General features: G+C 41.1%; 1 protein-coding gene across 1 annotated transcript in view; it reads right to left on the reverse strand.

The window, feature by feature from the left end:
* The window catches only part of LOC110984184 (uncharacterized), a 71,317-nt gene extending 64,236 nt beyond the window's left edge, over positions 1–7,081 (reverse strand). The window contains exon 1 of the mRNA XM_022244088.2: positions 6,633–7,081. The gene's annotated coding sequence lies outside the window, so the exon portion shown is untranslated. The remainder of the gene's footprint in view (positions 1–6,632) is intronic.
* Between the last annotated feature and the right edge of the window lie 6,408 nt (positions 7,082–13,489).

Consider the following 13,489-nt stretch of genomic DNA (forward strand, 5'->3'; position numbering starts at 1 on the left):
GTACATGTACATGTACTGCAAGCACATTTTACATGAACATGTTACTTTTTCCAATCTGACTCGCAAAGGCTCAGGGACGCTAACGCTTTTGATAGTGATCCAAAGTTTGGCACAGTTTTTGTTGTAAAAAAAATAATAATAATAAAACAATAAAAAGAGCTCAAAACTAAACAAAAACCTTCACTGTAGAAACTACTAAACAACAGTACCGATATACCATATGTACATGTACATTGTACATGTACACCATAAGTGCCAGCACCAGTAGTACATGTATAGCGCATTGCCCATCAATTTTATCCACCAAGCCCTTTCTTACGCCAATGATGGTATTGGGCTGTACTGTATGAGTGTCCCATGCTTTATTTTAATTGACAAAATCACCAGACTGTGTAGGCCTAATATTAACTGCCCTACATGTACCGGTATCACAAGAGTGGGCCACGTCAATCTCAGCAGGGGCCAAGGTCTTAAAAATAAGTTCCATTTCTAAAATTCATGAGATTGGAACACATCTTGAATGTCCCTTGACTGAAAATGTTGAAATTACAATATGATGAAGCAGCTTGCAGACTACTCTGTGGAGAGAAATTCTTTGGAAGCTACAAGTACATGTACATACATGTACAGTACATTGTACAAAGTATACCAGTACACGAGCATGCATATATTTCAATTCACAACGGGGAGTCGGGTTGGTGTTGTGGTTCTTTCCTCCCCTTTCACCTCTGCTGTCCGGGTTCAAATCCTGGCCCGGTCCACATGTGGATTGGGTTTTTAGTCCCTACCTGATTCTGTGGGTTTTACCCAGAATATTCCTCTGGGGGTTTCCTCCCACCTCTAAAACTGTAACTGCCTCTCATTGTCTCCTCTCTACAGGTTTGTTCAGGCTTGTGAGCTACAGTGCCTGGGGCGCTTTTGAGGAATCATTGGTGTCACTACCAGAAATAAAAAATAATAACGTATGGAAATGTTGATTAAATATGAAAAAAAAACAAAAACCGGAAAGAATTCCATATACGAAGTTCACTTTTTAGGAGAAATTTTTGCTCCAGGACAGATTTAAAAAGGGGCGACATTTATTTTTGGGGGATAGAGATGTGAAAGGGGGTTCAGTAACTTAGGGGGACAGGTTTAAAAAGAAGGGGCCCCACGCAATAAAACGGCAAAAAAGTGAGTCCTTTTGCCGTTTTTTTTCCCCTACTATATCCTCTACCGTTTCCTTTTTCCTTCACTATCCCGTCCTTTTATTTCTCCACAGTTTTCCTGTCATTAGTACAAGGATTATTACAGTTAGTATACACATTTAATCCAAATTGTGTCGTAAAGGGGAATCGAACCTGCAATGAAGAGAACTGTTAGGTATAGAAATACAGCAGTCTAACTGACCACGCCACACGAGCGCTTGTTGCCGGAGGAAGTCGATATGTTTCATATAATGTTACGGTTGAATTAAGGAGAGGTCACGATGAGGTCAAGATGAATATTTAAAAAAAATTAAATATTTATGAAACTGAATATGTAATTATTCACGAATATTTGTATAAATTAGAATATTTAAATATAAATAAATGTGGCTATCCGTTGTTAATATAAGTAGGTTGTGCCAAAGGAAATCAACTAGGTAAGGTACATGTCTGAGCACAATTGACTGTATGACGTGAGTTATCTCCGTCGTATTATGTAAACCAAGAGAGAAAGAACAAGTAGAAATGCAGTCGGCCGTACGAAAGAAGGAATTTCAGTCCAATGCTGTATAAGAACTCAGGCTAGGTGGAGTCTTGCTTCATCCATTAGCAATACATGCACTATGAGCGAGAATTGAAGTCTTACGCGCAATTGGTGAGAGAGGTGACTATCCACACCAGTGGAAGCGACCAGTTTGGGTTCTACCTGGCCGAATACATGTGGCGCTGCCGACATGCAGGAGTAGACCACTTCAATCAAATCCTTAAGGATGTTCTTCTCCTGTACAAGCCTCCCCTCACATTTTAGAGCGCAGATAGCCACACAATAATCTAAAGACAGGTTTCAGCTCCCTTTTCCCCTTCCCTCTGTATAAATATAGAAATTTGCCCCTTTTTTCCTTCTAAACAAATTGTCCAACTTAAAAATTGTCGCAAAACACGCACTATTTTCCCCCAAGTAAAAATTGTACATGTACAAGTACAGTAGGGCACATTGCGCAGCATTTCGTGAACTGTGTAGATCCATCCAGACAGATGACGGCCCTCTGCACTCCTCGTGTTGCGGATTCATGCATAAAATTACCTCAATGCTTGTGGCAGCCCAACCCCTGTTACATAATGGTTCTTTCCGGATATGATCCGGTTCATGCGCACACGTCGTGCGCATTCGCCATGTTCTTCAGAAGCAAAGATGGCCGCCTGTCGATGTAAACCTGGTCCATGTGTAGCTCCAAAAGTGTGCCCAAAACTCCACATTTCTGTCCTATGATGTTCAGCTCTTCAATGCCTATTGGAATCGTCTTCATTCAGCGATCAAAGTAAGGATACTTTTGTAGTAATTACGCAATATTACAGTGAACTTCGTATATGGAATTCTTCCCAAAAAACCAAATTAACCATCTATACACTGTAGCTTCAGTGTAAAACTGCGACCTTTGGCTCAACCAATGAATAATAAATTTGCAAGAAATCATCACATAAGAAATATTAAAGTATAATAATTAAAGTATAAACTTCTCTTAACAAGGAGAATTCAGTATATTTTTCGACTGACATATTTTAAAGCCACGAAAAAGCCACGAAAAAAAGAGCACAAAATTGACGGAAAATGATGAGAAAAGTTTGGCTCTCTTCATTCTCTTACCGTTTAGAATCACTCTCACTATACCAACATCTTTGCCAGGTCTTGTATCTTTCGACCACCAAATATTATCTTTAAGTTTGGCTGCATCAAAAATTTATAATGAGTACAATATGTTCGTTGCGAACGTCTTATTTGACAGAATTTTGATGACGTTCAAGAATTTTTGACAGAAAATGCAAGATGTTCGAGAACGCCAAAAATGCTGTCACATGTAATTCTCGAAAGTTCCATGCGCGATTTTCATTTTGCCGGTTATTTTGGAGATAATTCCGCTGAAAATGAAATTAAAATTAACAACTCTGAGCATTAGATTTTCATCATGAATCGTATTTCATGTCTCGAACGTCATTTTTTTTGCGAGCATTATTCAGAATGGCGGATTTTCTTTTGAGAAAAATTCTTCTGAAGAGAAAAATTGCGGAGCTTCACCATTCCGTGAAGGGCTCATGAATATCGAATAAAAAAGGGGGCGCACTATCTGGGTTGATGTCAAAGGTCAAACAGGCCACGATGCAGCGAAATGTTTCTCTAACGTCACCGCGAGAGATTGATGGAAGCTGCAAAATCACCACGATCGGTATTTTGGACTGCGGTTTTCGGGAACACACTTGAAGAAAAAGTGATCGGTCCAGTCGTAAAAGGATGATGATTTGACGGTGCTTTTTGCACTTTCTTTTAAAGCTTGTGTTGTACATCGATATATGGATTTTACTCGCTTTTTTGGCAGTCAATTTCTTTTTACACTAATGACAGAATTAAATGACATTCGCGACTGCCAACTTTGGGACCCGATTAATTGTGAGAGGTACTTTTTAATTTCATGATTATGGTTTTAATATGTGTAAATATTATCACCTTTCACCACATATAAATCTGTGTAAAATAACCGCAGGGATTATCACTCCTCAGTAAATTCTATTGGCCTGGATTTTAACAGGGAGTTCATGTCCCTCAAAATTGCTAACGTTCGAGACTTTAATTAACTCCAATTAAGTTGAAAGGTTGACATGGTCATCATTGTTCTAGATATAATATCGGCCATGACTTCCCTCATTACATCAAACATTGGAAATTAATTCACTGCTGTTCACTTCAGGAAAAATGAACCCCCAAAGTTGAACATTATCTAATGGTCCATATTTTGAGGAACCTGCCATATGTACATGTAGGTGTACACATGTTGTTCTGGTACATACATGTAACAATCATGACAATTACCAAGTCCTGTTCTGTGCTGTTCAAAACTGTGACAGCCATCTGCCATTTACAATGCAGTCTTTACACTTGTCCATCCACATCCAGAGCAACCCATATCCTCCCACCTTTCACTTGCCAATTTGTGACCATAATTACTGCAACATTCCTGTGCAATGTGCAGGAGTATCACATGTACATGAAGCATGCACCTTGGTCTCTGGGAATTTTATGTGCCACACAATCTGTAATTGGCCCTGACGAAAGATCTCTGCACTAGTCCTTTACAGTGCAACCTCTACATGTACAGTGTACATAGTAAATAGTACAGGAGTCGATCAAATGTATACAAGTGCATTGATCGTAAGCTTGTTTTTACCATAGTCACATAACAAGCAATAAAAGTTTACAGTGAAACAACCATTCTGAGTATGCAGAATTGTATTCTGCAGTACATAATATACGGTACAGACTGGATAGGGTATTTTTTCCAAATTATCATTAATACCGGTACCTTGTACATGTACCGGTACACGGCGGGTACAAGGTAATATGATACATGTAAATATGAATTCAATCATCTCTTAGTTAGATAAACTATACATGAAAACAAATTTTAATTTCAACAAGATTTATAGCATTCTGAAAGAATCATATTATATTTAATGCAAGCTGTAATATTTGTCTCAGTCACACATTAACAAATGCATGTACTATAATATACTGGTTAAGAGGTCTGTATACGGATATCACCAAGTTTCCCTTGCAGTGGTGAATTAGCTATCAGAATGTGACAACATGTTCTAGGAAACACTTAAGCAGGGAAAATATTTAAGCATTTGGAAAAAAATTACAAATAAGGAAAAAAGTCATAACAGTACCAGGAAGATTACTTATTCTTCCTCTTCCAAATGGCAGAAAGTTTTTCAGGATAACTTACATGTACGTGTATTTACTTTGAATTAAATAATTGATTCAATCAGAAATACGGACAAGCTCCACATTTACAGCATCGAAAAGATTGTCAAAATTATTATTTTGAACTTTGTCATTCCAGCTTCTCCAATTTTGTCTAGTTAGGAGTACATGTATTTGTGTCAGCACTGTGGGAAGGAGAGGACAAAGGAAGGGCACTTGTTCTCCCCCCCCCAAAAAAAACAACAAAACGGAACAACATAAAAAGGTAGAAAGGAAAAAGTTAAAGAGGAAATGAGGAAAAGAGATCAAAATCAACAACTTGTTTAGAATTGAGCCCCATCAATGGTTGATACCATAGTTTGTCAATTAGCTGAGGCAGGGATGGATTTGTGCTTTGTCCCTTCCTCCCCAGCCCCCTTCATCCCTGAAGATCTTTGCCCTTTCCTTCATGCGGAACACTTTATGGAATGGGTTATGTACGCCAGTACATGTACATGTACGTGTACATGCAGGTTAGGGCTAACATTACTTTCACATGTATGTACCTTACATTTGTAAGGTATATGGTAAGAGTTCCATTACGGACAGCACTAATTTTCCCGGGTGTCGGTCACTTCGCCCCATTTCCACTTCGCCCCATTGATTATCATTCATTCTGTTCTTCAGTAACAGAGCCATAGGCCTACATGTAGATGCCACAAGTAAAAACATCGACGTTTGAGTACTTTCAGAGGCCAAAACAATGCTTCCGATTTCCCGACAGCCAGACCCTAATTTTTTGGCGCGACTCTAAAATTTTAATTGGCAAGTTTAGAAATATAACAGTTTCTTCGTATATCCTTGTCGCTGTGGTAAAAACACGTGAGCAAAGCACTGGTTCCCGCCGCGCAGCACCCGTGTAAGAGAATGCGTGATGGAGTGTGGCAACCAGTCTATTCATGCCGCGGTGACCGTACATGTACACTATATGTACGTGATGAGAAATAACCCTGATGCTAGTCCAACCATATATGTATTAATTCACCATGATGGACAATGTAGTCAACATTAATTCAATGCTGTAGAGTTCTCAATAATATCTAGATGTTATTTGTGGAACTCCCGTTGACCATTTTTTGAAGAGGCTTGTAACACACTCGAGCATGAACGGCAAAGTAGAAATGGGACGAAGTGGAAATGGGGCGAAGTGGGGATGGGGCGAGGTGGAGATGGGGCGACCATAATTGTTTTTTTTTTGTATGTTGGTTTCTAATTGTTTTGGCCTGAGCAGGAATCTTTTTGTCCTTTCTCATTGGAGGATTTTTTTAAAGGGAAATAAAGTCCGAATTCTGCATTTCAGTTGGCGCACTTGCGCAGTTGCAGTGCCTTAATGATAGAAAATGGGAGAAGCGGTACATCTGCCGTAACAACAGCCACGGCGTTTTCCAAACAACCCCGAAAAACTTATTCTCAGAACTTGAAAATAAGAAAATTTGTTTCATTCCGAGCAGCCTTGTTAAAATCCTGCACATTCATGACATTAAAAAAAAGTCCTAGGCAATGCTAGGGGCCTAGGCCGAATCAAATATTGGACATACAAAATGGATTTTATTTACAGTTGACACTATTTAAAACAATTTTCAAGGCTGTGCACGAACTAACCAATCGTGGCCTAACCTTCATGTACATATCGTGAATGAGCGACTCACCTGGCCAATTCACTGTCTACATGCAGCCAACTACGGTCTGGACCAAACGACACACTCGCTGTCACTGGGTTTGGGGTCAGGCCGTGGTCAACAAACGCTGCCAGACTGACTCTTGTCCACTCTAACTTTGAGCCAAAAATTTGATAAATCCTTTGGAATTCAGAGAAGAGTAAGTCTGGAAAATGTCACCGAATGATCAAATATACGGCAGGTGCATGTGTGTGAGTTCCATTTCAAAGTCACGAAGGAAAAAACAGTCATCATGACCTTTTTTTTGAAACCATCTCTCGTACACGTCCACGGTCCAACATTTAGACATCCGAAATCCCTCGACCGTACGTACATGTACATGTCAATGGTAGCGATTTGTGTGCACCTGTATAACCAGTAGGTCAGGTTCCCACTTTCTAGTTTTAAGGATGAAAATGTGTATAGTAAGGGTATCTGTCTAACAAAGGCCCCCCCGCTCTAAAAATAGAGTTTTGGCCTATTCCATTTAACAGGGGCCATGATCTAAGTACACCATGCCAAAAGTAACCACTTTCTTAAGTTTACCAGGCATACTTTTTGAAAACAGTGTATTCTGTTAAACACTTCAATACACATACAATGTATGTTGTCATTGGTAGGGAATTCTGTGCCTAGGCCCACTTTCAGTCTGGTTGGAACCGCAGTGCAATTAACGGCTTTTTAACTCATTAAATCAGTCAGCGCTTCCCTCATCAAATCACATTGCCTTAATAAAGAAATCCAATAAAATTCTTGAACGCATGATTTCATGCATTCTTTTAATAAATCAAAAGATTAAAAGATAAAGTGGTATTCTTCACTTTTAGACATCTACCCCCCTCACTTATCGATTGATCCGCCGATGAAAATGACGTGTCCTGTCATTTTCCGTCGAAAGGGGGCGGGCCAGATTTTTATATGCTAAACTGCATGAACACAAATGATTGAGTTTATTGAGGGCGCTATTTGGAGTTAACGAAGCTGACTCGGATCAGCTCATTAATGTTCATCATCGCGAGTTGGTTGATTTGTGGGTTTGGGACAATTTTTTTCATTGTTATAAGCTTGTACCAATATTTAAAAGCGATGTGGTTTGGCCCCTGTAACCAGGATGGTCCAAGTAACATTTTTATTTCTTCAGCATCGAGCCACAATGCACATAGTGCAGAACAGTCTAAGAAGATAATTAGTATCGTTCAGTTTGGGACCTCACGATATTTTTCCTCTCTCAAAATGTATTTAGAACACGACACCCTCGGCTTCGCCTCGAGTGCCATTCCCCCCCCCCCCCGTGTACAAAACCCATGGACCCCGTCATTGCAGGCAACAATTGTTTTGTTATACCATGGTCAAAGATTTCACCGGAACGCTCTTATATCTGTAATACATGTATACGCATATTTCATTGCAAGATAAATTAAAACATTTTGACAAATTGAAACAGATGAACGGTAAAGAAGATATAAATTTCAAGGAAGATTATTGATTGTGATGTCCTTTGTTGACCGATTTTTAATTTTTTTGTAGGAGGAGAAATCTAAGACTTATTGTTTAACAGAGAAACCTGTAATCCATTAACCAATATTTGGGGTTTTGTCGAGTGGTTGAAGTTCAAGACATTTTTTACAACATGATCCGTTGAAAGGTACTGACAAGATTGAAGAGCAGACGAGAAGATACAATGGCATGAGCGTTTTATGTAAACAACATGGACAATCGCAGCAGAAGCAGTCATCAGAGCACACTTGTGTTCCACGAGTAAAGTAGCACCTAAATTGCATGACACAAAGATCACCGTGATCCATCATTTTTTGTGGCCCGGCAACACCGCCCGTGCGCGCGACGCGTGAATGATACTTGCACGCTTGTAACATATCACGTGGTCAGTTCGCAACCGATGAATATTCACTATCTATGACAGTGGTATAACAAAGTAAGTTGTATGTACACGTTCGTGTATGCGATCTTACTCATGCATAATACGTAGATGAAGCCGGAGGAGAAAAAAAATCTGTTATTTATTTTTATTTTGCCAACTTTTACAAATAATTAGAGCCAGCTCGTAAAGAATAGTATTGAAGGAACACCTATAAACAAGATGGTACGCTGTAAAAATATTACAAATTTAGTTGATAACTCCTGGCTGTTCTGTCAGACAGCATTTTTCTCGTTCCTATTGCTCACATTGAAATATATATTAAACAATTGTATTGTGTGATTAGCATTGCAATATAAACCATGCACTACACAACAGTAAAAATAGGAATCAGTGCAAATATGACCAATTAAAGAACTTAAAAGCGAAGTTCTTTTCTTTATAGGAACACGGACGAACTTTGGGGTGTCTACATGTAATTACTAATGTATTTCATAATTCTGGGGCTGCTGATAAAAATGTTCTATCCTAAATTTTATGAATCCGCAATGAAGAAACGGGCAGTCATACATCCAGTCAGCCAGGCATCCACACACCCAATCAGCCACACAGTCCCACATTCAGTTAGCCAGGCAGTCACACATCCAGTCAGTATCTGCATGCGAACACAAACACTAAAACAAGAGTTAGTGACTGCGGAAACAACATTTTTGTTGAAATGACAGAACAAAACATGCACATACACGAACGAGTCACAAAACGCCGAATATACAGGCAAAAGGACAGACGTGATCTCGCACGGGCAGGGTCGATCAAATTCTGAGGGTAAAGAGCCACCCCTGCTACCTGAACAACAAGGAAAAACTACTCAACCTGCACATCGGGCAGTCGGACATCGAGTCAGCCGCACATCCAGTCAGCCAGGCAATCGCACATTCATTTTGGACCTGTATACAAACTCAAAGACTAAAAAACGGACATTAGTGACATATCACAACAAACATTTCCAAGGATGACTGACTGAACAAGCACATACAAGCATGAACTGTGCGACGCAGACAACAATGAACAGGACACTGTGCAAACACGATCTCGCACGAGCAGGGCCAATCACCTCCTACATTTGATGCAAACTATGGGACAGAGAGAACCCAACCCCCGCGCCTTTGTGGTAGTCATTGTTATACTGGTATCTCAGGAATTCTTTTCAGACATGGGAGGGGGAGGGTGTTAAGTAACAATAGGCTAGAGTGTGTATAAGGATTGGACTGTTTGGGGGTACCCCTCTGTTCCATTTCGTGCCAGATAATAACCTCCTGAGGGTAGCAAGAGCTATACCCCTGCTACCCAAACAAGAAAGGGGGCACTGAACTTGCACACCATGCAGTCACTTGAAGACATACTTTGTTACAACTCGAGAATGAAGAGTTGTCCTACTACTTTAGCAATCATCGATATAATGATGGCAAGTTTCTGACTTCACAATAGTCCCTAAAAGCTGTAAGACATTCTCAGAGCTATATGTCAGGCGCTGTTTGCTGTAACACGTTGAGGGAAAGATGATAGGTTTTTGTTTAAAAAAAAGTAAGCAGCTCATTAGCACTTAGCATACATCTGTTCACATATCCACGAATATCCACGAGCCTAGCTCGAACCATAGAGCTACAAACTCGAACCCCTACGATAAACAACAAGCAGGTTAAAGATCATCATGACTAGAGCCTATACCGGCTAATCTGCACGTCAGGCCCATCTTATGGTATAAAAAAAGTGGGGGCACGAGTGCTTTCCATCCCTAGGTGACCAATTTTTGCGAAGCCGCGGCGTGGGGTTTGGGGCCCGCTCGAGGGCCACTTGCTTCTGTTATTTGGCCCCAAATCTGCTTGCATTTACAAAGTGAAATAATTACAAGAATTTTAAGAACACACACCCCTAGCGCGCGTAGCGGCGCAACCACCTACCAGGGCTACCAGTCGAGTGAGATACTCCTGTTGTCCAAGGGGGCATGCGGGGAGTACGTGTATACATGTGCATGTACTGAGTCTAAATATAATGCGCACGCATCCTATCAAGCTGTCAGGAGTAGCCGCTCAAACGCATTATGGATTTACAACATACACAAGAACATCACGTAATTTGACGGGACGTCCAAGAGTGCACTGAACCAATTCAAGCTCCATTGAAAATAGTGTAAAATCAACCAAGTTTGGAGCCTCATGGCAGGCAACTGAAGTCCCTGAGGCCTCTCGAACAAAAAACAATGTGTTGTTTGGTCCTTCAGATTTCATACATTTTTCAATTTTTAGTAGGTTAACCGATGAATTTTTTAATTATCCGCCCAAAACAAACCCACCCCAAAAAGTCAATGTTCCCAAGTCTTCTCAGCGGCCATTTTTCAAATGACATCCCTCACCTTCCGCGGGATCTTCTGACAAATTTTCAATCACATTTTTGTCTGCTTTGCCCCCAGATGGGTGCCCCTGAATCTACAGAGATGATCCCAGGCCATACTGACACAATCCCACCATTTCTTGGCCCAGACAGACCCCTCTTTTCAAAAGAATATGTGGGGGTACTTTTTGTGCGCCTCCGCCTGGCGGAGAATTTTCCTTGAATTGGGAATCTGCACCCCAAGACCAGAAAAGATGGCGGATGATCAAGACAAATCAGGCAAAGTTTGCGTATAAACTGTGCCTTTCCAAACGTTTCAAAAACTAGCCTTTTCTGAACAAACTTAGAAAAGGTGCAGTGTAAATGTCGTGCTTATATTTTTTTCGCGTCTCAAAAAAGTGTGGTTGTGTGTGTGTAGGGGGGGGGTGCCCCCAGCCCCTTCCAGTTCCGGCGCCCAAGGATGTATATATCCATTGGTCTTTCCTGTATGATACATGCAAGGTACAGATTTCCAGAAGCACGTTAGGCTAGGTATGACTCAGCCCTGGTCAATTTGGCGTTCGTCATTCGTTGCTTATTCGTTGTCATTCGATGGCTTATGCCGCTAACGGCGTGCGACTCAGTTATTTAACGACTTTCGGTATGTGCTTGTTCCATCCCATTTATAGACAATGTTGGGTGTACAACGTGGAGTTTTCCCAGATTTCTCATTAAAGTCAAAGTTCGCCTTGGCTACAATTAACGCTAGGCGAGCTGTGGCCTACACTTACTTAAAACCAATGCAGGCCTTGTGCTTCAAACATGCACGAAGTGGCGATACACTTGCAGTATTACCTACAGGCTTTGGCAAGAGCCTTATATTTGAAATGCTGCTATTGATGGCGTCGACAAGATGATCTGATGCAGCGAAGACATCATCATCAGCTGTGGATTGACCCTTGACACGTTATGTCATGCTCTATTTTTAACTGTAGTCGATACCTGACCTAAGATTTTTGTCAAGAGTCGTCGGGGAATCTTTGGACAGGGAACCAGACTAGTACTGTACCTGCGTCACGGACGTACATAAAAACCTGGACTTGCAATGCCTTTACGGTAATTGTATGAAGAAGAAGTCAACCAGCGGCCATTTTACCGAGCCGAATACAAATGCGTGGGTTGGCTCCTTTCTATTGACTTCAGGAAGAACAAAGGCGGTCATTGCCAGGAAAACTTTGTATTCAGCTCGGTAAAATGGCCGCGAGTGGATTCAATGATCTCTATAAGCTGATTAAGGGCATTGCGAGTCCAGATTTTATCATAAAGTACACGTCCGCCGTGACCTGCGTACGTACGTACCTGCATACATTGCAAAATCAAGGTGAAGAGCGACCTCACGTGGTCTCAGAAATAGGGAAATCAGACAATTTGCATATATCCTAGACCGCGTGAGGTCGCTCTTCGCCTTGATTTCGAGCGGCTGGTGCGCTGCCGGCCCTGTGACGAATGACGAACGCCTTGACCAAGGCCAGGGCCGTGTCCGAAACGGGCTTCCAGAGCTACGGCTAGGTCTATTGTCTGCGCGTCCCCATGCATTTCCAATGGAGTGAATACCAAGACCTAGCTCTAGACAAGAGATTCGGATGCAGCCTAAGTCTGACTGCACAACCACCTCTTTGTGCGTGTCAATGCAGATGCTTCAAATTTCGCGCATTGTACCGCTCGACGACCACGTGTACTATTAAAAGAAGGTCGATTCTTCAACTTGTGAATTTCAGTGGCGTTTCACCAGCGAGACTGGGGATAAGTCATCCCGATGTCTTGCCAGTGTTTATTTTAGAAATTGAAAGAGTCAGCATCTTATAGAAACGGTATTGCCAATGCTCTTGAGGGAAGGGGGAAATGAGTAATTTTGGATACGCCACGGGTGGGATTCAAGATAAAGCTGGGGACGGTCTGACCAATGTTTATTTTTGTGTATATTTTACGGGTGTGAAGGAAAGATGACTTTACTCCATAGCAGAATATGACTCAAATGATGTTCACATCCAAAGTACAAGGTCATGTTCAAAGCTTCAATGCACGCTTCATTTTTACAGTCCCCATGCAAACTCTCATGCATTGGCCCATTCGGAGGACCCATACCCGTGGTGATGTTCTTCATCTTTTATTAGGCCAGCACTTCTCATTTTTTGGGATGCAATACCGTGCTTGGCAACGGAGGATAGAACAAAAATGAAACTAAAATTTAAATGTTACTGTTTTCTTATATACAACGAATTTGTCTAGGATCAGAGGATTCTGATAAGAGACAGCGGTACCCCAGCCACCATATTGGTGGCTTTTGCTGTATGCATTTTTCCTCACTAGAAAAACTAGGTCATTGAAAAAAATGGAAATTTCGTTTCCCCCAAAAAATACCCACGTTGGAGAAAAGGAGTGATTTTTAAAATAAAGATGTTAGCATTCGAGGTCGACGCGTTCGTAACGTAACAAAAAATGTTATTCTCAAACACCGTGGCGGGTGTTTCTGTCATTTCAAATCTACACTCCCGTTACAAGCTGATCCATCGTCCCTGATCGTTAACATCAAGTGACGACT

Source organism: Acanthaster planci, linkage group LG08 (assembly GCF_054643075.1).
Source record: "Acanthaster planci isolate LZ-2023a linkage group LG08, COTS_SCS, whole genome shotgun sequence".
In the NCBI taxonomy this organism is placed as follows: Eukaryota; Metazoa; Echinodermata; class Asteroidea; order Valvatida; family Acanthasteridae; genus Acanthaster; species Acanthaster planci.